This window comes from Protopterus annectens, chromosome 8.part0, assembly GCF_019279795.1.
Source record: "Protopterus annectens isolate FY-2018-M chromosome 8.part0, PAN1.0, whole genome shotgun sequence".
Taxonomy (NCBI): domain Eukaryota; kingdom Metazoa; phylum Chordata; order Ceratodontiformes; family Protopteridae; genus Protopterus; species Protopterus annectens.
The window spans coordinates 136,100,103-136,127,095 of record NC_056741.1 but is presented as its reverse complement, the minus strand read 5'-3'; positions in this window follow the sequence as shown (position 1 = coordinate 136,127,095).

Genomic DNA, 26,993 nt, shown 5'->3' with positions numbered 1-26,993 from the left:
GAAAGCTTTGCTCCTTCCTTATTATCATACATGCTACTAAATGATGACCTATACCTCATATCTACAGCATCGCCAGATAATATTCTGCCTGCACAATTACACATTCGTAAGTCTAATAGTAGTATAAACACCTGCACAAGAAATTTCAATCTCTTTTACAATATAAAACCAAAACAATTTGGTCCAAACACAGTAAAATAAAGTACAATAAAGAAAAACTGCATTAAAAGAAACAGGGACTCAAAGAGCCAGGACACCATTAGTTTTATTCATATAGATTCTGTATGAATAAAACTAATGATTTCCTGGTTCTCCAAGTCCCTATCTCTTTTAACACAGTGTTTGTTTATTTGTATTGCAACATAAATTGTTTATATTGGAGAATTTGATATGTATTTTGCAGAATACTACTTCTATAGAACTGTCTTCCACTCCAAATAAAGCAAAGCAATTATTGCTCCTACTCGATTCAAATGAAATTTTGGATGACTGAATAGGAAACTAAATTCATCCCTGGCATAGCACCCATGGCGCTTATATAAAGGAGAAACAAGTGATATCCCAATATATCCTTGTTCTGCCCACTCTGGGTTATTCATACACAAAATATAAGGACCAAAAAGCTACAATGGAAATGTCAGGCAATGCTTCTAATGATCCTCACAATTCAAAAGCCAAGTAAGTGTAACCCAAACAAAATAAGCCTCCTTTTGCATTAGAAAAACTAAAACCAATCATAAATGCAGAAGCCAATAGACATGAACAGGAATAAGTCATATTCAACAACGTTAGCAAGTACTTTCTAAGATAATAAATAGCTAGTGGCATATATATATATATATATATATATATATATATATATATATATATATATATATATATATTTTATATATTTCTGCTATCATTTAGTACTTCTGCGATGACTTCATTCACTAACAATATGTGATATAATTTCTGTTAGTAAGTTTACTTCATCCTTAAAAATGTCATCATCTGAGATAATTCTGCTGAGCGTCACCATTTATACCTTAAGCAGACTTCACTTTTATTTCGAGGGATATTTGCTTCTGAGTGCAAATAATTAATAGAAAATGTGAGGTTTTGATATATGGCTGCCATATTCATTGTTCTTAATACACACATCTAAATAATTGATTCTTTCATAAAATAATTGTATGTAAATTTTAAAATGGAACTGTATTTTCAATATGTATTAACAATTCCTTAAACTCCTAGATTTTGTTCCATAGAACAAAAATATCATCCAGAAATCTATGAAACAATTTTATGTATCCATTGTAGACTGAACTAAACACATTGTTGTTCTCCCAGTGCCACATTACAAAGTTTGCATATAAGGGGCACAGGCTGCACCCAGTGTAACTGCACTCAGTTGTTTAAAGTACCCCCCCTCCTCAAAAATATATGACATTATTGGTTAAAATTGTTTCCGTAAAGATCACAATAGCATTTGTGTCTTGATTATTCAGACATTCACAGTGGAACAGTACCTCATGGAACTAGATGAAACCTTCCTGGTAGGGTTTAATAGAAAACAAATCTACTACAACAGTTTTTTTTAAAAATATAATATTTTGACCATATAATTCCATTTTGATATTACTCAGAAATGGCCGTGAATCCTTTATCATGTATAAATACTTGTGATATATGTTTTTTTAAATAACCATCTATTTATGCAGATAGGGGAGGTGTTTTAGACACTACTACTACAACAGGATACAGGGAGGGGTCCTTGGTAGTTTTGTCAATCTTAGGGATTCAAAAATTAGCTGGGACTACAGGGGCATCAACCTTCAAATATTTATATGTGGTTTGAAGTTATAGTACCTGGTGTAACCATATCTATCTTAGTCCTGCACAGAGGCGGATGTTTAGGAGCAGGACGGCAGCGCACCGTGCATGGTAATGAGGCACGCTGTCTGAGCTCCTAGTCTAACACAGAGGTTGTAAGAGTGAAGGGGGCGTGCAGCCATTCCTGGTTCGAGTCCCACTGCAGCACATTCCATTTTCCATGGTAAATCACGTTATGACTAATATTTATGTTGTTAACCAACTAAATAACATATTTTTATGAACTGGAGTACTGCAGTAAATGCACATGTGAGGTGTAAGTGTCATAATGAATAGGTTCATAGGTTCATACTAGGCTATCTGCCCTGGGGCAATTATAAGCCTAGCCCGATTCTGTATGGCTTACGCCTCCCCTTGATTTGAGTATACTGTGCCCTTTTTAAGGTTTAGTTTACTGTGCCTCTGTCTAATAGTGACACGGGAGTAATCCCTGGGACAAACCTATGATCCCCCATCCACTTATCGAGATTCTTCTTGAAGAGATTCAGTGAGGTGCTCTGCCTCACATGAACTGGAATTCTATTCCAGAGCGAAGGGAGCCTCTGGGTTATGAACCTGTCCCTCCAGCAAGTTCTATTTATTTCTGTGCTGAGGTTCAAGTCCCTCGAGCGTGTGGCTCTAAGGGATTTAGATTTACTGAGGTGGAGCATGTCCATTAATTCTGGATTTGACATAGCTTTGTATGTCAGGCATAGATCGCCTTGAAGTAGGCGGTATGCAACTGAGTAGAGCTGGAGTTTTTTTAACCGAGCAGCATATGGCATCTGTTTGAGACCCTTGATCCTCTTGGTGAGATACTTTGGGGGTCTTTCTAATTGCTGCAGGTGTCGGATAAGGTTCATCCCAAAAGGGGCATTGTATTCTATGATGGGCCTGATGAGGGATGAATAAAGGGGCACGATTACCTCTCTTGATCTAGATGTGAAACCCTTCGTGATGAGGTGGGCTATGTAGAAGGTCTTTCTAACCACTTTGGCAATGTGGTTTTCAAAGGAGAGATTGCTATCAACTTGGGTCCCCAGGTCCCTAATAACTTTCTCTGTACTTAATGGGTTTCCACCTATGTGGTAATTTGTGGGCACATTGTTTTTGCCAAAGGGTATGACTATACATTTTTTGGCATTTAGCTTTAAACCATGGCGCTGGCACCAGTTATCTGTCTCTGTGAGACCTTTTTGAAGGATGTTTGTGTCAGCTGGAGAGTTGATTCTGGCACCCAGTTTGCAGTCATTTGCGAACTTGGTGAGCCATAGTCCTCCCACATTTGCCTGTACCTCGGAAAAGTATATACCGAACAAGAGTGGTCTCAGGACAGAACCCTGTGGGATGCCACTTGTGACCGGTTTCGAGTCTGACATGGCTCCAGCAACTCTCACTCTGTGGGTTCTGTCTTTGAGCCAGTTTGCAACCCATCTTGTGACATAGGGGTTTATATTTAAGCTGGCTAGCTTGTCTATGATGCCCGAGTGGGGTATTGTGTCAAATGCCTTTGCAAGGTCCAGATAGGCTGTGTGGACTACCTTCCCTTCATCTATGGCTTTGGTGACTGTTTCAAAGAAGTCAACCAGGTTCAAAAGGCAGGATCTGCCCTTGACAAAGCCAAACTGGGTAGGATCTAGTGTCTGTAGGTCCACAATGTCTTTGTTTATGAGCTCCATGATGATCCTCTCCATAGCCTTGCAGACTAAGCTAGTCAGGCTTATGGGGCGATAGTTTTCAGGGTCCGTAGAGGCTCCACCTTTGTAGAGTGGGACCACTTTTGCTGTACGCCATTCTGTGGGCACATATCCTGTAGTGAGGCTGAGATTGTATAGCTGTTTTATTTGAGGGATTAGTTCCTCTTGTAGTTCATGTAGGACGCAACCTGGGATGCCATCTGGTCCCATGGAAGCAGTGTTTTTTGCTTTGGAGAGGGCAGCCTTCACCTGAGCATCTGAGATGTTTGGGAGGCAGCCCTCTGCCGGGATAGATACTTGCTCTTTTGGGGAGGAGGGGTGGAGAAGTTTGCACTGAACCTGTCTGCCAGGATATTGGCGATGTCTGTGGGTTCAGTGTATTTTTTGTTGTTTAGAATCAACTTAGAACAAGTCTGGGAGTTGCATCCCAGGTTTCTAACATAACTGAAAAAAGCCTTATGATTGTCTTTGGTGTCCTGTGCAATTTTTCTCTCGAAGCTGGCCTTGGAGGATTTTATGAGGGATCGTAATTTTTTGCTAGTACTGATCAGAGATGCCTTCCCTATTAGGGATTTTGCTCTATCATGTAGTAGCTTCCTCCATCTGTTGTACAGTTTATTTATGGCAGGGGTCCACCAGACTGGAAGCCTGCCTTTGGATGATTGGGTCTTGGTTTTGCTTGGGATAGCATGATCCATGCATTCCTGGAGATGTCCGTAGAATGCATTTATATAGGATTCTGCAGTTTGGGCTGTAGTTTCCACTGGCCCTGGGGCCTTGAAGGATTCCACTTCGGTTTTGAGAAGTGAGAAGTTCGCTTTTGAGAAGTTTTTCACTGTGGTTTTCTGGGCTGGGGGTGGGGTCGGGATGTGGACATCCAGTGAAATTAATTTATGGTCTGATCTTACCAATGAGGGATATACTTCTGGTGTGGAGCATAGAGTCCCCATGTTGGTAATGATCAGGTCTAGTATGTTGTCCCCTCTTGTGGGAGTGGTGACTAGTTGTTCCATAGCATTTGAGTTCATAATTTCCAGGAATCTTTGGGCTAAGGTGCTGGGGCTTGAGTAGTGCTCCCAGTCAATGTTTGGGTAGTTGAAGTCGCCCAATATAATGGTGTTCGGAGAGATCTTCATGTTCTCCAATGTTTTCAGGAAAGCACTAGTAAGCAGGTTTAAGCACCAGTAAGCAGTAATAAGCATATTTAAGCACTAGTAAGCAAGCTTACGCATGTCTGCACAGCGGTAAGCAATGCCTACACTGGTTAAGCAATTCTGAAGCTAACTCTCTGTAAGCAGATGTAATGGCAGCTTAGCAGTGCTTACCATTGTGGAAACCTGAGCAAACCTACTTACAAATGCTCAAAAGTGCCTTAATCACTCTGTGTCCAACAGCCCTTGTCCTGCCCATCAACAAAATAAATAGCCATGCAGGTCCCAAACCCAGGACCCTATACACCATAGTCACAGTAGTTAACCACCAAGCCATCACACGTACAGAAGAATGCGGTATCAGCAAACAAGTCTTCACCATAGTAAAACCAAACTAGTGGGAGTGGGGAACCTTGAGCAGCCTATCTGTCCCTGAAGGAGTGACCTCAGCACAAGAGCTTGTAGTAATTGGTCGTTTTGGACCATTTCCAGCTCTTTTGAAGTTCCCTGCTTAAAATCCGTGTTTGCACGGCTTTGCGCGATTGTGCACATAGCGCAGCGCCGGTTAAACAGGCTTAAACTATTCATGGCTCCGCCAAGTCTGCACTTCAATTTTTCCCTTAAGAAAGCTCTACTTTCAACAAAATCAGTCTATTCGCTTTACCATAAGCCTAGCACTTGCTCCTAAAACCTTTCTTTTAAGTGAAGCACCCTTAAACTAACATAAGCACTACATCCACCTACAACCCGTGCTAATACCCACTTCCCTTCAAAGTCCTCTCTCTGACCCAGTTACACATCACCCCCTTATACTATTCTGGCATGTCGAGGTATATTACTGACATCCTCTCCAGTTCAGCTGGTTAATCTGGGAATCGTGAGACAATGTTACAATTGTCTCATGTACACAGACAACCCTCTCCTCCTCCCAACAAACACATGTGAGAGATGCAACTATATAGCCAAACTGGAGGCTGAACTCTCTCAACACAGGACTAGCAAGACCAGACAGGAGGAGAAGGTAACCACACACACAACAAACCCAGTCTCACATAAACCAACCACAACTGCAAACCAAACACATAGTAACACAAAGACATACTCGGAAGCTCTAATAAAAAACTTACCGAAACAACAGAGGCTCCCAAAGCAGACATCCAAGAAAACACCACCTCATAACTCTGCACAAGCAACACATAGTACACAAAGTCAGTGTGCCAAACAATCACAGCCCTTAAGGCGAACCACCATGCCTGATACACTAGTAATAGGTGACTCTATAGTCAGACACACTGACGTCCCGCTTACCAGGCTGAACAAAGAGAGGGTAATGGTGAGCTGCCTTTCAGAAGCTAGGATCCGCCACATAACACAAGCACTCAGGTCACTCCAAAGCAAGTACAAATATGACTCCGTCATTGTCCATGCCGGCGTGAATGACCTGAGACGTACCTCCTTGGACTACATGAAAAGAGACATAGAGGAGCTCTCTGATTATGTAGCCCAGGCCGGTATGACCCTGACCCTGAGCAGCATCTTGCCCTCACTAAGAATGATGCCACAATACAAAGACAAGATGGTCAGCTTTAATAATTGGCTCAATTACTGGTGTCATTCTAGGGGGATCCAATGTCTGTCTGCTTGGGATGACATGCTGGACAAGCCACACTGCTTCGCAAGGGACGGCTTGCACCTGTCACCACTGGGCTTCCGGATATTGGCTAAGGCTCTTGCCACCCCCATAGTGCCTTTTTTAAGCAAGGCTCAAAAGACAAACCCACCACCTTAGAAAACAATAAAGGAAAAAAACTAAGGGTAATGCTGCTCAACGCCAGAAGTCTAAATCTCAAGATGCAGGCTCTTGAAGCACTCCTCAGTATGGAGAGCATCGATGTCTGAGCAGTAACTGAAACCTGGTTCAAGGCTCCTGAGAGCACCCCAGCCCTACCAGGTTATACCTCGTATCATGCATTTCGGCCCCAAAACCTGGACCGGACCACAAAAGGAGGGGGAGTGTCCATATTCATTAAAGACAACCACACCTCCAGGTTAGTGGCAACGCACGAAGCATCGGAGACCATCCATGTGCAACTAACCGTAGGCAAAACTGCTATACAACTTGTAGCATGCTACAGACCACCCTTGCAATCTCAGGAACTCCATTCAGCCTTCCTGAAGACACTGTAGGATATGAATGTCTCACCAAATACCATCATATTGGGAGACTTCAACTACCCAAACATAGACTGGGTGCATTACTCAAGCCCCAGCACCCTAGCCCAAAGGTTCCTGGAATTCATCAACACAAATGCGATGGAACAACTAGTCACCTCCCCCACAAGGGGAAATAATATACTTGACCTGATCATCACAAACATGGGGACAAAATGCTCAACACCGGAAGTTTACCCCTCACTAGTGAGATCAGACCATAAACTAATAACCCTAGATGTTCATATCCCACCTCCACCCCCAGCACAAAAGACCACAGTGAGAAACTTCTCAAAAGCCAACTTTACACTCCTTAGGACTGAAATGGTATCCTTCAAGCCCTCTGGGCCAGTGGAAACCACATCCCACTCTGCTGAATCCTTCACAAATGCTTTCTACGGGCATCTCAGAGAATGCATGGATCATGCAATCCCAAATAAAACCAAGACCCTTTCCACCAAAGGCAGGCATCCTATCTGGTGGACCCCAGCCATAAACAAACTTTATAACAAGAGAAGGAAGCTACTGCAAGACAGAGCAAAATCCCATAAAGGGAAGGCATCCCTGATCAGCACCAGCAAAAAACTACGTTCGCTAATAAAATCATCAAAGGCCAACTTCGAGAGAAAAATCACTAAAGACACTAAAGATAATCACAAGGCCTTCTTCAGTTATGTTAGAAACCTGGGCAGAAACCCTCAGATATGTGCAGAGTTAGTTCATAACGGCAAAAAATACACTGAACCCACAGATATTGCCAACATACTGGTAGACAGGTTCAGTGCAAGTTTCTCCCCTCCCTCTCCCCCAAAAGATGAAATAAATATCTCATCTGAATGCAACCTCCCTGAAATCTCAGATGTCCAGGTGAGAGCTGCCCTCAGCAAAGCTAAAAATACAGCATCCATGGGACCTGACGGTGTCCCAGGTTGCGTGCTATGTGAACTCCTAGAGGAGCTAAACCCGCACATAAGAACCCTGTTTAATCTTAGCCTCACTACAGGATACATCCCTGAACACTGGCGTACAGCTACAGTGGTCCCACTCCATAAAGGTGGCACCTCTACAGGCCCTGGAAACTACCGCCCCATAAGCTTGACCAGCCTGGTCTGCAAAGCTATGGAAAGGATCATTATGGAACTCATAAACAAAGACATCGGGGACCTACACACAATTGACCCTACCCAGTTCGGCTTTGTAAAAGGCAGATCCTGTCTTTTAAACCTGGTGGACTTTTTTGAAACAGTCACTAGAGCCATCGATGAAGGCAAAGCAGTTCATACAGCCTACCTGGATCTGGCAAAAGCCTTCGACACAATACCCCACTCAGGCATCATCGACAAGCTCAACAGCTTAAATGTAAACCAGTTTGTCACAAGATGGGTTGCAAACTGGCTAAAGGACAGAACCCAAAAAGTCAGAATAGCTGGAGCTATGTCAGACTCTAAGCCAGTCACAAGTGGAGTCCCACAGGGCTCTGTCTTGGGACCCCTCTTGTTCGGCATTTATTTCTCAGATGTGCAGGCAAACATAGTGGGGTTGTGGCTGACAAAGTTCGCAGACGACTGCAAACTAGGCGCAATAGTCGACACAACAGCTGACACATGCATCCTCCAGAAGGGCCTCACAGAAACAGACGACTGGTGCCAGAGTTATGGCCTTAAACTAAATGCCAAAAAATGTATAGTCATCCCCTTTGGAAAAAACAAAGTACCCACAAATTACCACATAGGTGGTAATCCATTAAGTATGGAAAAAGTAATCAGAGACCTGGGGACCCAAGTTGACAGTGACCTCTCATTTGACACCCACGTCGCCAAAGTGGTTAGAAAGACCTTCTACCTTGCCCACCTTATCATGAAGGGATTCACATCCAGATCAAAGGATGTCATTGTACCCTTATATTCCTCCCTTATCAGGCCTATGATTGAGCAAAATGCCCCATTTGGTATGTACCTCACACGGCACCTGCAGCAGCTGGAGAGACCCCTAAAGTACCTTACCAAGAGGATCAGGGGTCTCCAGCATATGTCATATGCTGCCAGACTGAAAAAGCTCCAGCTCTATTCAATAGCATACCGCCTGCTCAGAGGTGATCTGTGCCTCACGTACAAGGCCATGTCCAATTCAGAATTAATGGACATGCTCCACCTCAAAAAATCCAAATCCATCAGAGCCACGAGAGCTAAAGATCTAAACCTCAACACAAATATGAATAGGACATGCTGGAGGGACAGATTCATAACCCAGAGGCTTCCCGCTCTCTGGAACAGGATACCTGTCCATGTTAGGCAGAGCCCCTCACTGATTTTCTTCAAGAGAAATCTGGACGAATGGGTGGGTGATCGTAGGTTTACCCCGGGGGTCATCTCTGTGTCATTGCTAGATAGAGGCACAGTAAACTCAATTTAATTTAAATTGTACACTTTTGTATCATTACATGGGGTGGCGAAAGCCACATACACTTTGGCTAGGCTTATAAATGCCCTAGGGCAGATAGCCTAGTACTATACTATGAAACTATGAAACTATGGAATCAGTATACAGACATATGTGCCTTAACCCACTACATAACATAAATATAAATCAGCAGTAAGGCCAGAAGTCAGGTGTAAATGTAATAGAGTGTTGATGTCCCCAATGTAACACAAGGACCCCATACAGTGTACATACACATGAATCATGGATACCAGGCATACATATAATGTGTAATGAATAATAACTCCATGCCAAAAAGGTATTATAATTCAAAGTCTAATGTAAGCAATGCTAAGCATTGCACAGTCCTGCTTAGGAGGTGTAAGCAATGTGTAGACCAGTTAACTCACTGTGCCCAGTGTTATACCCCTCTAAACAATGCCAACCCTAGGTAAGCAGGTTTTCCCATGGCCTAGCCTTTTCAAAACCAACCAATCATGGAAAAGTGTGGGAATTCAGCCCTACTTAAACCCAAGAGGTGGGAATACATCTCATAACTGGTTGTAGCGTCCCCTTGCAGGCACAATGGCAGTAAGGATAGAAGGTGTGCACTTTCAGGTGCAGCGCTGGTGCATCCAGGATTCCAAGGTCATGGCAAGACTCCTTGTCAAAGACCATGGTCAGAGACTGCTGCAGAGCCAGTACCAGGGCTCCTAATATAAGGCGAAGGCCTGGAACCATCTCGCCCTTGACCTCACCAGAGCCACTGGCATACGCCAAACTGGTGAGCAGGTCAGGCATCACTATGCTGACCTGAAGTGGCATAAGAGGGACCTCTTGGAGGAGTGGCTACAAGAGGCTAGAGTGGCAGGGGATGTTCCACTGGTGTGTAAGCATCACCCCAGTATGTGTGTACTAATTGAAAGCTCAGGTATATCATGGATGGGTATGGCTAAATAATACGCTTATGTCTCCCACACTTTAGCGAAGGAGCTTTTTTGGTGAAAAGCACTTTCGCTAAAGTATGTTCGGCCATTTTAGTTTCAGTTAAAAGATATATATATATATATATATATATATATATATATATATATATATATATATATATATATATATATATATATACAGCAGATATGTAAGGATCCAAGGACAGCAGTTGTCTCTTATAAAACTTTCCTTTTAATATAGGACAACCAAAAACACGGACATAAGCGCTTTCGTAGTGATGCTACTTCATCAGATGTATAACATCATTTAAAAGACATCAGACATTTATATAGTAACTTACTAAGTCACATGACTAAACTTAATCACTGCTAAAAGGCACATGCATTTTAAAAACAAATTAGATAATATAAGGTATGATATAAATTAGCTCATATAAAAAGTCTTATGTAAAAATCTTCCATATAAAAAAGTTTGTCTCTCCTTAGTTAATATAATTACAAAGACAGTATATATATATATTATATATATATATATATATATATATATATATATATATATATATATATATATATATATATATATCAAAGAAAATAGAGAAAAAGAAGCTGTCAGAGAACTTTCTGATTTTTTTTTAGACTTCATCAAAATGATTTTAGATTTCAAGTTATTTATTAGAAATATGCTTTTAAAATTGAATTTTAAAGACAATGAATCTATTAGTAATAGTAATACATGTGAATTTAGGAAACCCAGTATTTATATACCTAATGCCAATTGTTTAGTTACTGCATTTGAGAAATTATGTTTGGAAGATTTTTATAACTTACAAAAGCAGCACCAAGATAACCCTTGTAATAGGCATAGAATGAAGGATATGCTAGAACTGTTATCTAATGACTTATTTTATTCAAAACTTTCGAATGAAAATGCGGACAATATGATTAACAATGTTCATAAAAGACTAAGAAATGTATTGCATACATAACTGATAGCAAATTGTTGGACTTTTTAACTGTGTCAAGTCCTTTGTTACCCATCATTCAAGGCTTGCCCAAAACCCATAAAGATTTAATTAATCCCCCTTTACGTCCTATAGTAACAGGTAGAAACTGGTGCACAGAGCCAGTATCTATATATATTGAGAAAAAACTTAGACCTATTCTAAATGAAATTGAACATGTTTTGAGAGACACCTAACACTTTTTAAATGATTTATTTTTATGTACTGAAACTATGCAAATTACTGAGGAATTGCTGCTAGTTACATTAGATATAACATCATTGTTTACTGTGATTCCCAATGATGATAGAATATTTAAACTAAAGTATTTTTTGCAGATGTATAGTGATTGCTCAGACAAAGAGATGGAATTATTGATTAATTTAGTAGAATGTGTTTTACAGAATAAGATATTTGTATTCAGTGAATGAATATATTGGCAGAAACATGGTGTAGTTATGGGCACTCCTTGTGCCAATAGCTATGCCAATGCAGTATTAGTTATATGGGAATTGGAACATGTGTTCAAAGGGCCCTTCAATTCACAAGTAGTTTTTTACAGACGCTTTGTGGATGACATTTTTTGCTTTGGCAAGGCACTATTGAATCTTATGAAATGTTTTTACAATATATTAAAAACACTACTTCTTTTTTAAGATTTTCACACATCCATTCTAAACAACCTATAGATTTTTTAGATGTTAGCATCTTGATAGATATGAAGGGAAATGTAAACAAGAAATTATATAGAAAACCACATTATTACAACCGGTTTCTACACAAAGAAAGTATGCACCTTGCATATGTCTTTAAAAGTGTAGTCAACAGTCAAATGTATAGGGCATCAAGACTAAATGTTGAAAATGATGATTTTGTTCAACAAACAGAGCACTTGAAAACAACATTTACTGCCAGAGGCTATGATAAAAAAGAAATTAATAACAGTATTAAAAATATTAAAGAATTAAGAAGCAGTAAAGCTAAACCTTACCATGGCAAAAGGCATAATACAGGTAATGTAATGAACAAACATAAAAATGTAAATAGTGGCATTAAAATGTGTATGCAATGTTTAAATGACATTAGAGAATATATTAATATTATAGAAAAACACTGGAAAATTTTAACTACTGATGGAATTATGGAAAGTATAATAGATAAAAACTCAGATTCATTTTTAAAAATTTGACATCTATAAAACAACGTATTTGTATTCCAAAGACAAATATCAAGAAAGCTTTTACCAAACAATGTACTTCACCCTGTGGTCATTATAAATTCTGTCAATATATTGATAGTACAAGTGAATTTAATCATCCAGATCAACATAAAAAATATAAATGTAACACTTATGCTACTTGTGATACAACACACATTGTGTATTTAGCTTATTGTCCAGTATGTTTTAAATTTTACATAGGGAAAACAGATAGAACTCTTAGGAAAAGGATTAGAGAACATTATTACCATGCCAAAAAAGGCAGTATTGTAAGTGCCTTATCTAAACACATTTTAAGTACAAACCAAACACACTATTTTAAATTCATGGTTATAGCACGTATTTTTGAAAACATTAGAAAAGGAGATGTAAATAATTTAATTGAACAACCTGGGTCAAAATGGATTATAAGAGTAAGGGGAGATCATGGTCATGGCCTGAATGATAGAGCTCCTATTAAACCTAAGTTGAAGGCTAGAAGCCTCAACAGAAAATAAAAGAGAAAAATCAAGAAGAAAAATCGGAACGTTCTCTGGCAGCTTCTTTTTCTCTATTTTCTTTTATATATATATATATATATATATATATATATATATATATATATATATATATATATATATATATATATATATATATATATATATATATATATATATATATATATATATATATATATATATATATATATATATATATAAATGTACTGTCTTTGTAATTATATTAAATAAGGAAAGAGAAACTTTTTTATATGGAAGATTTTTACATAAGACTTTTTATATGAGCTAATTTATATCATACCTTTTATTATCTAATTTGTTTTTAAAATGCATATACCTTTTAGCAGTGATTAAGTTTAGTCATGTGACTTAGTAAGTTACTATACAAATGCATGATGTCTTTTAAATTATGTTATACATCTGATGAAGTAGCATCGTTATGAAAGTGATTATGTCCGTGTTTTTGGTTGTCTTATATTAAAAGGAAAGTTTTATAAGAAACATCTGCTGTACTTGTATCCTTACGTATCTGCTGTGTGGATTACAATTTACTTCTTGGATTCAAGTACTGGCTGGGAATTGTGGTTTGTGTCCTCCATAAAATACATATATATATGTTTGTGTGTACGTTATTTCATCTACATGGCTTTAAATGAATGTGTGAAAAAGCCTGTACAGAAGATCAAAAATGACAGTTTTTCACAATGATTTTCCAGTACTATGAGCATCAGGGAATATGCTCTTTCATCACTGTAGTGCAGTCTAGGAGTTAGTATATATAATTAGAAGGGGTGTAGGGTGGAGCAGGGTGGCTTACTCCCCGCAAAATATTTGTTTTTTCGACATTATTTCAATCTTTTATGGGTCGCTGTTTTTTGTTTCAACCATTTCCTTTGGATCATTTGTTGATAGATATGGACAGTGTTTTTATATATACATATATATATATATATATATCTATCTATCTATATATATATATATATATATATATATATATATATATATATATATATATATATATATATATATATATATATATCTATATATATATATATATATCTATATATATTTATATTTATATCTCTATATCTATATATACATATCTACATCTATATCTATATATAATATATATATAGCGTTCTCTCTCTCTCTCTCTTTCTCTCTCTCTCTCTATATATATATATATATATATATATATATATATATATATATATATACAGACAGACACACACACACACACACACACACACACACACACACACACACACACACACACACACACACACATATATATATATATATATATATAAAGAGAAAGGCATAGAGTTGCATATATATATATATATATAAAATTAACCGCACTCAAAAAAATTGAACGAAGAGAAGAAATTTTAACTAAGAACTGAACTTCGTGACAATAAAAGCATTCAAAAAAATAGTAAATCACACAACAACTCTTGTAGAACTTTAGCGCTTTCGTCTTATTTATTATCAAGACTTCTTCAGAAAGACATGTTTCATGAAACATGTCTTTCTGAAGAAGTCTTGATAATAAATAAGACGAAAAGCTTAAAGTTCTACAAGAGTTGTTGTGTGATTTACTATTTTTTTGAATGCTTTTATTGTCACGAAGTTCAGTTCTTAGTTAAAATATATATACATATATATATATATATATATATATATATATATATATATATAAAAACACACACACACACACACACACACACACACACACACACACACACACACACACACACACACACACACATGACTATAAGACACTCTGCCAAATGGTAGGTACTACAAAATCACAAAAGTGCACCACTGGTAACACAAGAAGATTGAATCTGTGTATCACTGAATTATCTCATATTAAACACACCTGTCAAAATTATACATATCGAATCATCAGCTGCATACTTTCAGACAAGCGGGGACTCTCCCAAAGGAAATGAACCACTACTCATGGAATTTGTTAGTGTACACTGGCAGTGTGTTGAAATCACCTCTCAACCTCTTCAAGCAAGAAATTCGGACAGAGCCATAAATATTGGGGGAACAAAAGCCCAAAATAGAGAAACTTTTTAAATACTGCTCTTATAAACTTAGAAAACAGGTATAATTGCAGATTTTGCATTAGCATGAATTTTCTGAGGAGTATGAAGTCTGCAACTCATATGTCTGTCTTTATTTTCAGACTTCAACCCTCAATTATTTTCCAGTGATTTGCCAGAAACCACAATTTTATAAGAAACAGTCCAAAATTGCTAGGCAAAAATCTGAACATTATGCGAAAACCTGTACAGCTGACAGTTATGATGGTAAATATATGTATTGTTTAATTTTAAATAAGCCTATTCAAGGCAAACATTACAAACAGGACCATAAAAGTGCATTTTTGACAAGTACCACCTCACACAGACATTACTACTGATTAGAGCAAACTAAATCCTAGTTAAGGAAAACAGTACCTATCAATTTGCAACCCACATTCCAACATTCCAATCTATTTGCAAACCGCATTTACCAAACTTACTTTTAAGTTTATAAAAGTTGATATGTTTAACATTATTAAAATATTTCTAATTTTTTGTTTCTGAGGATCACTTGTCTGTGACGAATAAAGGCTTGCTGCTTTGGAACATACAAAGCTATGTCAAACCCAGAGCTGTTGGACTTGCTCCACTTAAAGGAATCCCAATCCCTCCAAACCACATGGTCTAGGGACCTAAACCTTGTCACCACAATAAACAGAACATGCTGGAGGGATAGATTCCTGTCCCAGAGACTTCCCATACTCTGGAATAGACTATCTATCTATGTCAAACAGAGCTCCTCATTAGCACTCTTCAAGAAAAATCTTGATGATTGGATGGGAAATGGGAAATTCACCCTGGGGATCACTTCTGTGGCTCTGCTCAACAGGGGCACAGGAAAATAATTTTTTTGGGTGGCGAAAGCCAGGGTACATTTTTTGGCTAGGCTTGTATTGGCCCTAGAGCCGATAGGCTAGTACCTACCTATGAACCTATGAACCTATGGAACACTACCTGGGTTTCATAATTTTAGGAAATTATCGTGACTGAGTTCATCAATGAAGTTTTAAGACCACTATTTTCTTTATTATTTAAAAATAAATAATTACTTGCCTACATATATAAATGCATACATGCAACAGAAATAAAGAAACTAGTCGGGAAGCCAAGAGACAATATTTTGTTTGCCCTTTACTCTCTGTTCCATCAATACTTCCAACTGCAGATACAATATTTATAGATAAACTGCCTTGTAAAGAGCAGAACAGTTCCTCTTATATGAAAAAAATGGATGTTAACTGTGAGAAATTAGGAGGATTCTTGAAACAGTGTTCAAATGTCTGCTGAACTTCTCTTTATGACGTTCTAGTTTTGTCCAGGGCTCTTTTCTCCGTCATGTAAAGAAATGTCTAATGTTATACAGAATTAACACACGTAGTACTGGTATATTTATGACCCTTGAAATGGCACACACGCTGTCTTTTCACTAATATTCTGTGATGAATAAAATAGGTTTGCATAATGGTTGTTTCTCAGTGTTGTTGGAAGTACATTCATATTTAAGTAAGTGTTTGGTGCAAGACACATATACTGCTCTGACTGGTGTTTAACCCTTATGCATTCATGGTACGTTTGCTGTACAACACCAGCCTTATGTACTATTTCTTGTTTAAAACTTTGTATCTTAGTCTGTGCTACACATCAGTGAAACATTTATCCCTCGTGATGCCATCTGAGGAAGAAGCATCAGTTACATTGTACCATATTGAACACTAGTGAGGCTATTTACAGTTATATTTGCAATGGCACATCCATAGCACAAAACATTACTGCAGTTTACGAGTTCTAAAGCCAGGTAAATTCATTGCTAATTTACAAAGTTCCTTATTTACTATGGATATAATATATTACATACTTAATATTTAATCTATATAATATATTCATTTATTTGAACATTTCTTTGTACATTTTGTGTTAATCTTCTTGCCCAGCAATATTTTCAAAAAAGACCCTAGACTCAGAAATCTGCACTTCTTCAGGCCAACAATTACACTTATAAGTAATGTACAACTTATGCCATCCATGTACAACTTGAAATACAAGCATATATGTTTCCATGGCATTTTCCCATAAGACAGCATTCTCATGCACCCGTATATTAAAGATAATGTTCCGCTTTCATTCCTTTTACTGCCTCATTTATTTGAATATTCCTGCTGCTGTTCATACTGTTACAACAATGGACTCACCTTCTTCAGAAGTTCCTGACTTTTCTCCCAGGGCTTTCTCAGATCGGTTAATATTAATTCTGCTGTAAGTGTCCTCAGTTGTAAACTGAAGCCCCTGGTATGTCATGTCCTTCTCCATGACCATAAACAACTTCAGAAAACAGATGAAACTTGAGAAATGATGGAAGATTTAAAATTTTAATTTTGTTATTGCTGCCTTCGTCTAAGATTGTTAAAGATAAATATTGTTCACCCTTTCCTTTGCAGAGGTGAATTCAGCAAAGACAGAAATAGATGCTTCACAATATACTTACAGAGAAACAAGGAGTTTACAGAAGAAAAATATTGTAAACCAATGTGACAAAATAATCAAACACTCTGATATAAAAGGAAGTGTCTTGTTCATGGGTGTTTTCGCATTCTGTAGAAAGTAAGAAATGAGTCATCTGAGTAACTCAAGCTCCTTTTTTGAAAACAACCTGTTTAATGCATCTGATTCCCCAGTTTGGAAGATTTGTGTTAATTGTGTGTGTGTGTGTGTCTGTGAAATTTTCCTCTGTAGTCATGACAAAGAATAAAACTGAGTTTTTGCTGTACTTTGCTGGAATTTGGAAACTAAGGAATGTCTGATCATTTCTGTGTTAGAATATTCAGATTTATAGATTCACAAGTAAATACTAGAAAGTCAGTGTTTAGACCACTACAAGCCTAGCCAAAAATCCCTATTCAAAACTTCCCTTATAGCCTCAAGGAGTTCAAGACAAGGCAGAACAGAGGGAATTTGAGACTGACCATCCAGTTATCCAGGTTTATCTTGACGATGTCAAAGATGCTACTCTTCGTGACAGGTAATGGATGTTTGTTCCATAGCTGAGGAATACATTAGGATATAGATATGAACTGATCACACCAGTGTGTCTTATTGATCTATTGATGAAGGTTTAGTCCCTATAATTAGCTATTTGCGGCACCATTTGTTATGTGAAGGCAGGGGAGGTGAAAGAGGGCTGGATCTTTCAAGGATCAAAAGGCTAGACGTAAAACTAGGGATCACTCATCTTTGGTAAATGCTTCTCAGATATCAAGACCAACACCAGGATTTGTGGCAAATGAACTTGCTGACTACAAACTAGGAGCTGCTATATGCACCACAACAGGTAAATGGATCTAATGCGCACTAACAAGTTATGTTTAGACCACATCCTCAAAGTAAATACCACAAAACGCAGCAATGTGTCTTTTGAAAAACCTGGCCACCAATTCTTCCATTGCATATGTAACACCCCCACTAAAAACTAACTTGCTAATTAGGGACTGTGGAACTTTCACTGACAAGTAGATCCAAAATAATTCATCCTGTTGGGGGCATGGAATTAATTCAGGTTTTGTTAACTTCATTGTGGGATCATGTGGCTAGACTGCAAATTTTCCACCACATCAACAGCAAGACATGATAAGTTAGTACGAATTGTCTAAACAAAGGACACTGAGTACAGACAGAAACCTGCCAGACCATCCTAATAACTAAGATGTTTGGGGCAAGTGATAATTTTAGTTATGCATTTCTGAAGTCTCTTGAGATATGTTTTAATAAATTCATGCTAATAGGTATTTTACACTTAATAATAAGTAAGATGAGATATGGGAATTAAGACTTCTTCTAGTTGAGATACCTTTGGGAATTACATTTGTTAAATAGAAGGCTTTGTAAACTACTGCAGAGACATGATGGTCAAACAATAAGGAATTATCAACAAGAATCCCTAGGTCCCCGTACAACAGCATCTGATTGGAGGGCCATGTCACCTATATGGTACGGAAAATATTTTGTTTACCAAAATGAACTACATTAGAGTCTTCACATTTAATTTCAGAGGATTGTCTTTGTATAGATTGCTAACATAGTCTAACTTATGTTGGAGGAACGAAGATTCAGTGAAAGACTTAATAACTATAATCAATTTGCAGTAATTTGTATTGACAACTATAGGCCAGGAGTGTTGACTTGAAGATCTGAGAAATAGATGGTAAATACGGGAAGGACTAGTACTGAGCCTTTTTATATACCACTGGTAATATTTTTGCTTTAAAATGTGGCACCTCTGACAACATAACTTTTGTTAGACAACTCCACTACAGAATATAAGGACTTATATTCATATTTACAAGTCTGTTAATAATACCTGAATGGGAATAGTATTAAAGGCCTTAATAAAATCTAGATATGTTGTACATATTGTATAATTGCTATCTACGGGTCTATATTAAATCAGCGAATGCTTAAAATGCGAACGCTGATTTAATGACCCCATGTAAGTGAAAGCTTACAATCTCGAACACTGAGAACAGTGATTTTTTTTTCTCAGGGGAAAAATCTCTGTTCCAAAAAGGAAAATAAAACTTTAAAACTTTACATAAAGAGGAGGGCTTCATTCCCCCCCCCAGCATGGGGGGGCTGTGCCCCCCCCACACCTCCTACTTAAATATTCCAACTCCGAGATCGCACGACAGTGATGAAAATGGCAAAATAACAAAGGCGGCCAAGAGATTTCTTTCCCAGGGAAAGAATTTGCTTATATGCCATTTCGGTATTTTGCCGTTTTGTCCTTTCAAGTTTGATCAAGACGCAGTCAAAAGAATGCGTCTTTGATCATATAATTGGGAACCCTATCTACTGCTTCAGTTATTTTTTTCAAAGAAATTAATGAGGATAAAGAGGCAGGACCTTCCTTTAGATAAAACCAAGTTGATGAGGGACCAAGATTAAGACATTTTTAAAGTCCAGATCAATGAGACCTGTGATAACATGTTTCATACTTTTACATATGAGGCTAGTGAGACTATAGGGTCTGTAGTCACCAGGGTCTCTGGTTGGGCCAACATTGTGAAATAGGATTAAAATGTCTGCTTTCTAGCTTTGGGAATGCAACCAGTGGGAATGCTTAGATTAAAGAAGTTAAGTAAGGGTTCAGACAAGCCCTAACTGATACTGATAATCAGGCAACCTAATATAGGATCAGGGCCTATCAATGATGTTTTCTTAACTTTTGCGAGGGCTAAGAGAACTTGCTCCAAAGCAAGTAAAGAAGGAGGCTGAGAGTGTGGTACCTCTGGAATTGCTATAACTGTGGTTAAAGTAAAATTTAACCTAAATCTGTCAGCTAGAATATCAGCTATTTCCTTTGGGACAGAGTGTACAGTATTATTGTGGACAAACTCTGAACATTGCTTAGTGCTAGTTCTTAACCTCCTGACTTGCTTAAAGAAATATGTGTGGTTATTTTTGTTTTCAGTGGCTATTTTAAATCATCTTTGAGCTTCAAGATTCCCTAAAGCTCTTTATTAGTTTGATTAAACTAGCTAGAATGTCACCTCTTAAAAACATTAAGATTTTTTGGTAATCCACCTTAAAGGTTTGCTTTTCTTTAAACATGGCTAGGTACTACCTTATCAAACCAGCTATTTAAGGGGGAGTAGAAGTCAGATGCACAAGCAACAGTTTTAACAATGGGATCAATCAGTGGAGGATTACAGCAAACTCTATTTAGGTCATCAAGTAACAGAAGAACGTTGGCTTTTGAGAAGACCACAAACACAGAGCTATTTGCCAATAGTTTTAAAGGAAGAGGTCACTGATTTACAGTCTGATTCAAAAACACAGGATGATTCATATGGACATGTACAAGAAGTGGCCATATTTATGAGGACTAGATAAAGGACACCATCTAATCCGAAACTAAGAGATACTGGATCTCTCCTAGAATGACATCTATACAGCCAGTAATTAAAGTCAATTAACTTTTCTTTGAAATTCAGCATCATTCTGGGTGATGGCAAAATAGCAATCAGGAACAGCACATGTCCAGGCTTAAACACATACATAGTAAGCACAATCATTCCACATATCACTCTAGCTAAAGTGCCTAAGATCATTCATCACCTATCAGTTCATAATCTTATTTGTCAGGATGCAGGGACCTAAGAGCTCTTGTGGCATTCTGTATTCTGGTTCCAGAAAGCTGTCACCTTATTCTTATCACACCTGGTAGGAGTGGTGTTCATAGGTCTCACATCAGAGTCACCTATTAATAAAACATTATCCTGGTTTGATGCAGGGACAGTGGACCATAAGGGTTTGGAGTCTGCATACTTTGGCCCTCTTCAAAAGGAACCTTGACAATTGGATGGGAGACAGGAAATTCACCCCGGGGATCACATCAGTCGCTCTGCCAGACAGGGGTCCAGGGAAGTAAATATTGTGGGAAGAAATAGCCAGGGAATTGTTTTGACTAGGCTTATATAGGTCCTAGGGTTGACAGCCTAGTACCAACCTATGAACCTTATATTGTTGTGATGATTTTAGATATGTGTGCAGGCTGTGAGTGTGAAGGATGAAGATGGGTATATTACTATGTGAATTAATGTCTGAGGTTTTTTAATGTTTTTCCTATGAGGCTTAAACAGAGCTAAGAACTTCAGCAAAAGTTGGTTTAGTGCAAAGTGTGTGTGTGTGTGTGTGTGTGTGTGTGTGTGTGTGTGTGTGTGTGTGTGTGTGTGTGTGTGTGTGTGTGTGTGTGTGTGTGTGTGTGTGTGTGTGTGTGTGTGTGTGTGTGTGTGTGTGTGTGTGTATGTGTGTGTGTGTGTGTGTGTGTGTGTGTGTGTGTGTGTGTGTGTGTGTGAGTGTGCGTGTGTGCGTGTGAGCGTGTGTGTGTGTGTGTGTGTGTGTGTGTGTGTGTGTGTGTGTGTGTGTGTGTGTGTGTGTGTGTGTGTGTGTGTGTGTGTGTGTGTGTGTGTGTGTGTGCGTGTGTGTCTGTCTGTGTGTGTGTGTGTCTGTGTGTGTGTGTGTGCGTGTGTGTGTGTATTTATCTACATATCTATTTATAAAAAGGTATATTTAATGCCATTCTGTTGTAGCTCAGAGCAGATCTGAGCATTGCCATTTAGATTCTTGACATAGCTATAAAATGCCTCGTGGTTGTCTTTGGAATCTTTGACAATTTTATTTTCGTAACTAGCTTTGGAGGATTTTATGAGGGATCTCAGCTTCTTACTGAGGCTGGTAAGGGAATTTTTTGCATCCTGGGATTTTCCTCTTTTCTGCAACAGTTTCTTCCTTTTGTTGTAAAGTTTGTTTATGGCAGAGGACCACCAGATTGACTTTCTTTTTTTGATAGAAAGCATCTTGGTTCTATTTGGGATGGCATGATTCATGCACAAGTGGATGTGCTCATACAGTGTCTTAGTGTAGGATTTAGCAGTCAAATAATCCTATTTGTTAACCAGGCAGGTCCACTAGGCACACAATCCCTTTTCAAAGGTAACGCAAGAGCAATATCTAGTGATGTAACTTTCTCAAGGTCACACATAAGACTAACAATGGCTGAGGAAATCAAACCCTGTACCAGAGAAGCAAAATCTTGCAACCTTAAAGTATGTGATAACTAAAAGTCAAGAAGACAAAAAGATGATAATATCAGGTTTAGCTAAAAGAAAGGAGTCTTTATGATATGACTACTGCACTATTCACAGGTGCAAAAAAAATGTAAAAGACAGAAATGAGTAGGATCAACAGGCCTGCCCTTTGGTCAACTGGTACTTTAGGCAAAAGGACTCCACAGTGCCCCCACATCACGTGGTATCCCCATCCTGGTGTACCTACACCAGCCAGATTTTGTTTATTGTTCCAGTGTGTCTATCTGCTCAGTTTCTCAGTATTCATTCAACACATCTTAGAGAAACTATTTCTTTACCCCCACACAGACATAAAAAATAAATAAATAAACTAATAACTACTGGAAAAGCACCACTGCTAGAGAGTTACCCTTAGCCACCCTAGGTGGCCATCTTGTTGGCCTATGCCTAAGGCCGGCTATGAGGATCAATAAGGGAATCAGTAACAAATGGCAAATTTAAATCAAATAGCTTCAGCTGGTAGGCTAATGCAGCCTCTCTCTAATGAGTAAAAACAATCAGCAACAGATAGTGTAAACCAGTACTTTCAAGATAGTAACTGTAATAGCTACAGATAATCTAACTGAGTGGTAGAAGTGCAGGAACTGTAAAGAGAATAGCTTTAGCCAAGTAATATAATTAATCCTGTAAGCTGTGATATAGTAACATAAGTGAGTATCCTTCAATGCTGCAACACTACAGGAATCAGTATTCAGCAGGAATGCAACATCATCAACAATCAAAACGTTCACTCAGTAACTGAGGAAATAATCTAATTTGTTTTTATATAACTAGTGTCATTAACAGACAACACTGCAGTACTGTCTTAAATACTGTCAGTACTGAGCAACAGTTTTGAAGCAACATGGTGCAATAGTGCAGTATTATTTAAAGTTCATACCACTGTAGTTAAGTCTGCAAAACAGTATAATACCAATGAGATGCAATAACACAAAGTTATTTACAATCAGTGACACAATACTCAGTAGAGCAAAAGTACTAATTTTAGCAATGTCTGCAGATGTACAGTCAGTAAATTAATAAGCTAAAAAGTGACACATCCCCTGGATTCAGCAAGCCCTGCATAGTGTCCAGGACTAGTGCAGGAGCTCCAGCAGGCAATATGTCTGCTGTGCAATCCAGGAATAAGCTGTAGGGATGTGCACGAGTGCTCCTGCACTCGTCCTGCACGGACTCAGCCCCTGTATGCAAATTCCCCCATTTGCAGGAGAAATCCATGCAAATGAGGTGAATTTGCGATCCAAGAAGTTGGAAACCGGCCATGAAGGACTAGTGTAATCTGCAGAAATGTACTCCGCCAGTAAAGTAGTACATTTCTGCCAACTACAAAATGGAGCCATGACAGCTCCAAAGGGTGGATATTATGTAGAAAGCATGCCAATGGCCAAGTATAAGGCCATTGGCATGGAAAACAGTTGCAATAATAAAAAAAAATCAACTTTTATTTTTTTAGCCGATCTCGGCTGTTTAAGAGTAGAGCAGCGGAGTGCAAACAGGATCGGGCGAAAAGTAGGAAAACATACCTAAAATAAGCATTCTAACCAAAATCACTATTTTGCCATTATACTCAATGGGAGGCAGAAGGCAACATGGCCAGTAAATAGTGGTTGCTAAATGGGGAGTCTCAGTGTGGAACATGTAACTATGCATCAGCAGGCAAACTTATGCAAATGAGGGGAATCATACTGAATCCCAGATTTACCCTGCATGCTAGTCAGCACCCAACAGTATAAGAGCAGGAATAGCTTGGTGCAAGCCTAGGAGTTAGCTGACATCATAGGGGTGTGTGTCAGGCATACTGTAAGCCAATTGGAGCCCTGTGGCTTGGGTTTGCCCTTAGCTTGGAAGAGTGTGAGGCTGCCTAGCACTCTTTACATTGCCTAAGCAGGTGTGCGTGCCGTGCACCAGATTTTAAAGGGAAAAAAAAGTAAACCAGGAATGCTAATCTCCGGTTAAGTATGCATATAGTGAGTTAACTTCAATATTGCTTAACCTGTGTGTACACTGCTTACCCCTGCACAAACAGGATTAAACCCTCTTACTACTGCTTAAATATACTTACTCCCACTTACTACTGTGTAACTATGCTTACTCTTGCTTACTAATGCTTAAACCCGCTTACCACTGCACTAATTTAGACAGTGATGTCTAATGGTTCTTGGGCAGGTGGTGGATTTAGCAACTGTATTGATTTATCATTCATTACACATTGTACCTTCCATTTGTATACCTGATTCCTGTGTGCATATACTATATGGGGCACTTGTGATTATCTGTGGACTTTGCAACATTATGATAATGACACCACTCATCTGCATTTAATGCAGTACTCCATTTCACAAATGTATGTTATGTCATAGGTTATGCAACAAAATAAACTGATCATAAAGTGATTTGACATGAAAAATAGATTGTAGTGGAGTGGGACTCAAACAGGGAATGACTGCACATAAAGTGAATGCTCTACCAACTACACTATTGCTAAACTGCTTTATTTGCATACATCTTGCTCTTTATCCTCTTGTGCCATTTAAGCTGCATTAACCATAGCTAAGTGATGGGCAAACCCATGCACCTACAGTTAATTTTGATCTGTTTTATAAAAAAAAAATCTTCATATTTAAATGTTGTAACTATTGCTCTTGTACACGTGGGGGGGGGGTGTTGCTGGAGGTATGTGAACACCTATGAGTGGTCTTGCTCATTCTTACTCCTACTCTGCTGTTCTTGATTACAGGGGCATGTATATTCTGAGAGCTCTACCACACTCCCTGCACTCATACACCCTCCGTGGCCATTTAGGAGCTCAGGCAGCGGGCCTTCATTACTATGCATGGTGCACTGCTGTTCTGCTCCTAAATGGCCTCTTCTGTGCAGGACTAAGCTAGTCCTGCACAGAAGGCTAGTGAATCTGGGGGGGTGTTTCTTGGATTCTGCAATTTATGATCATAACAGTATCTTAGCATATCAGTAGCACTTGGATTTTTTTTTCTAATAATAGCAGTTTATACTATTTATTGTCAGATGGCTTTGCTAAATAATCTTTTCATAGAACCATCCCAGGATTTAATAAAATCTGTGTAGGCACTGGGTAGAGCCTACATGGAATGTATCCATGTACATGGCCACAGTTGTCCCTTGGCAGTGTGACATGCATACTAATGATGGTTTGCTGCTGAGGGAGAGCCAAGGAACATAGATATTGAATCAGTGTAGGGAAAGGTGTAGCCACCACCCATGGCTACAGATGAGTGTGAGTCTCCCTGTAATGCTCCCACCACTGTTGTAATGTTGTGTAGTGTGTCAAATGTATAATATGCCATTTTTATGATGTTTATGCTTTGTTTTTTTAATTTTTTTAATTGCATGTTTGCACAGAGCTGCATGGAGTGCAGCAATGCCAAGCTGTGCTCACATATAGACAGCTGACACATGCCAGGCATTTAAAAATAGAAACCAGTTGTAATTAATTATTTATTTATAGGTGTGTTTAAGCTTGTTTGCAAGGTGCAGTGCTCATCAACGCTAATAGGTAGCCTAGTAATATATGTGAAGGTATACGAGTTTTATAATGTACAGCTAATTACATGGGTAAAGTTAAGGTCTTATGTGTATTAGGTCCTGGGTTCAAGTCCATAACATGCAAAATATGTTTGTTAAAATTAATGCACAATTTTTCTTCATTTTCATGAAACTATTGTGAATTTAGGCACCACTGCACTTTGCTAAGCAGTGCTCATTTATGCTAAGCAGTGCATAAACATGCTAATGGCTACCATGCTTGTGCAGTGCTAAGCCTTGCTAAAAACATAGTTTGGTGAGTTTTTGCAGTGCTTGGCTTAGTTTAGCTGGTTTGCGTGCTGCTAAGTAATGTGGCACTTTTTTGAATGTTGCTCAATGATGTTAAGGGTGGGAAAACAGTCTATATTAAGCCTAATAGGTGGGAATTCTGTATCATTCATTGGAGTTCAATCTACTGTTGGCATGGCTGGCATTGTTGGCAAAGGTGTGCACTTTTAGGCGCAGAGGTGGGGTATTCAGGAGTCTGGGGTCATGGTTGGGCTTCTTATCTGATGCAGAGCGGATTCCATGGCTTGGAGTGTAAGGTGGAGGTATGGGACTGTTTGGCCAATGAACTCACCAGTGTTACTGGTATCCCCCACACAGGTGAGCAGTGTCATCACCACCATGACGACCTGAAAAGGACAAAGAGGGGAACCTTGGACACCTGGGTCCAAGAGGCAAGAACAGAGAATGCC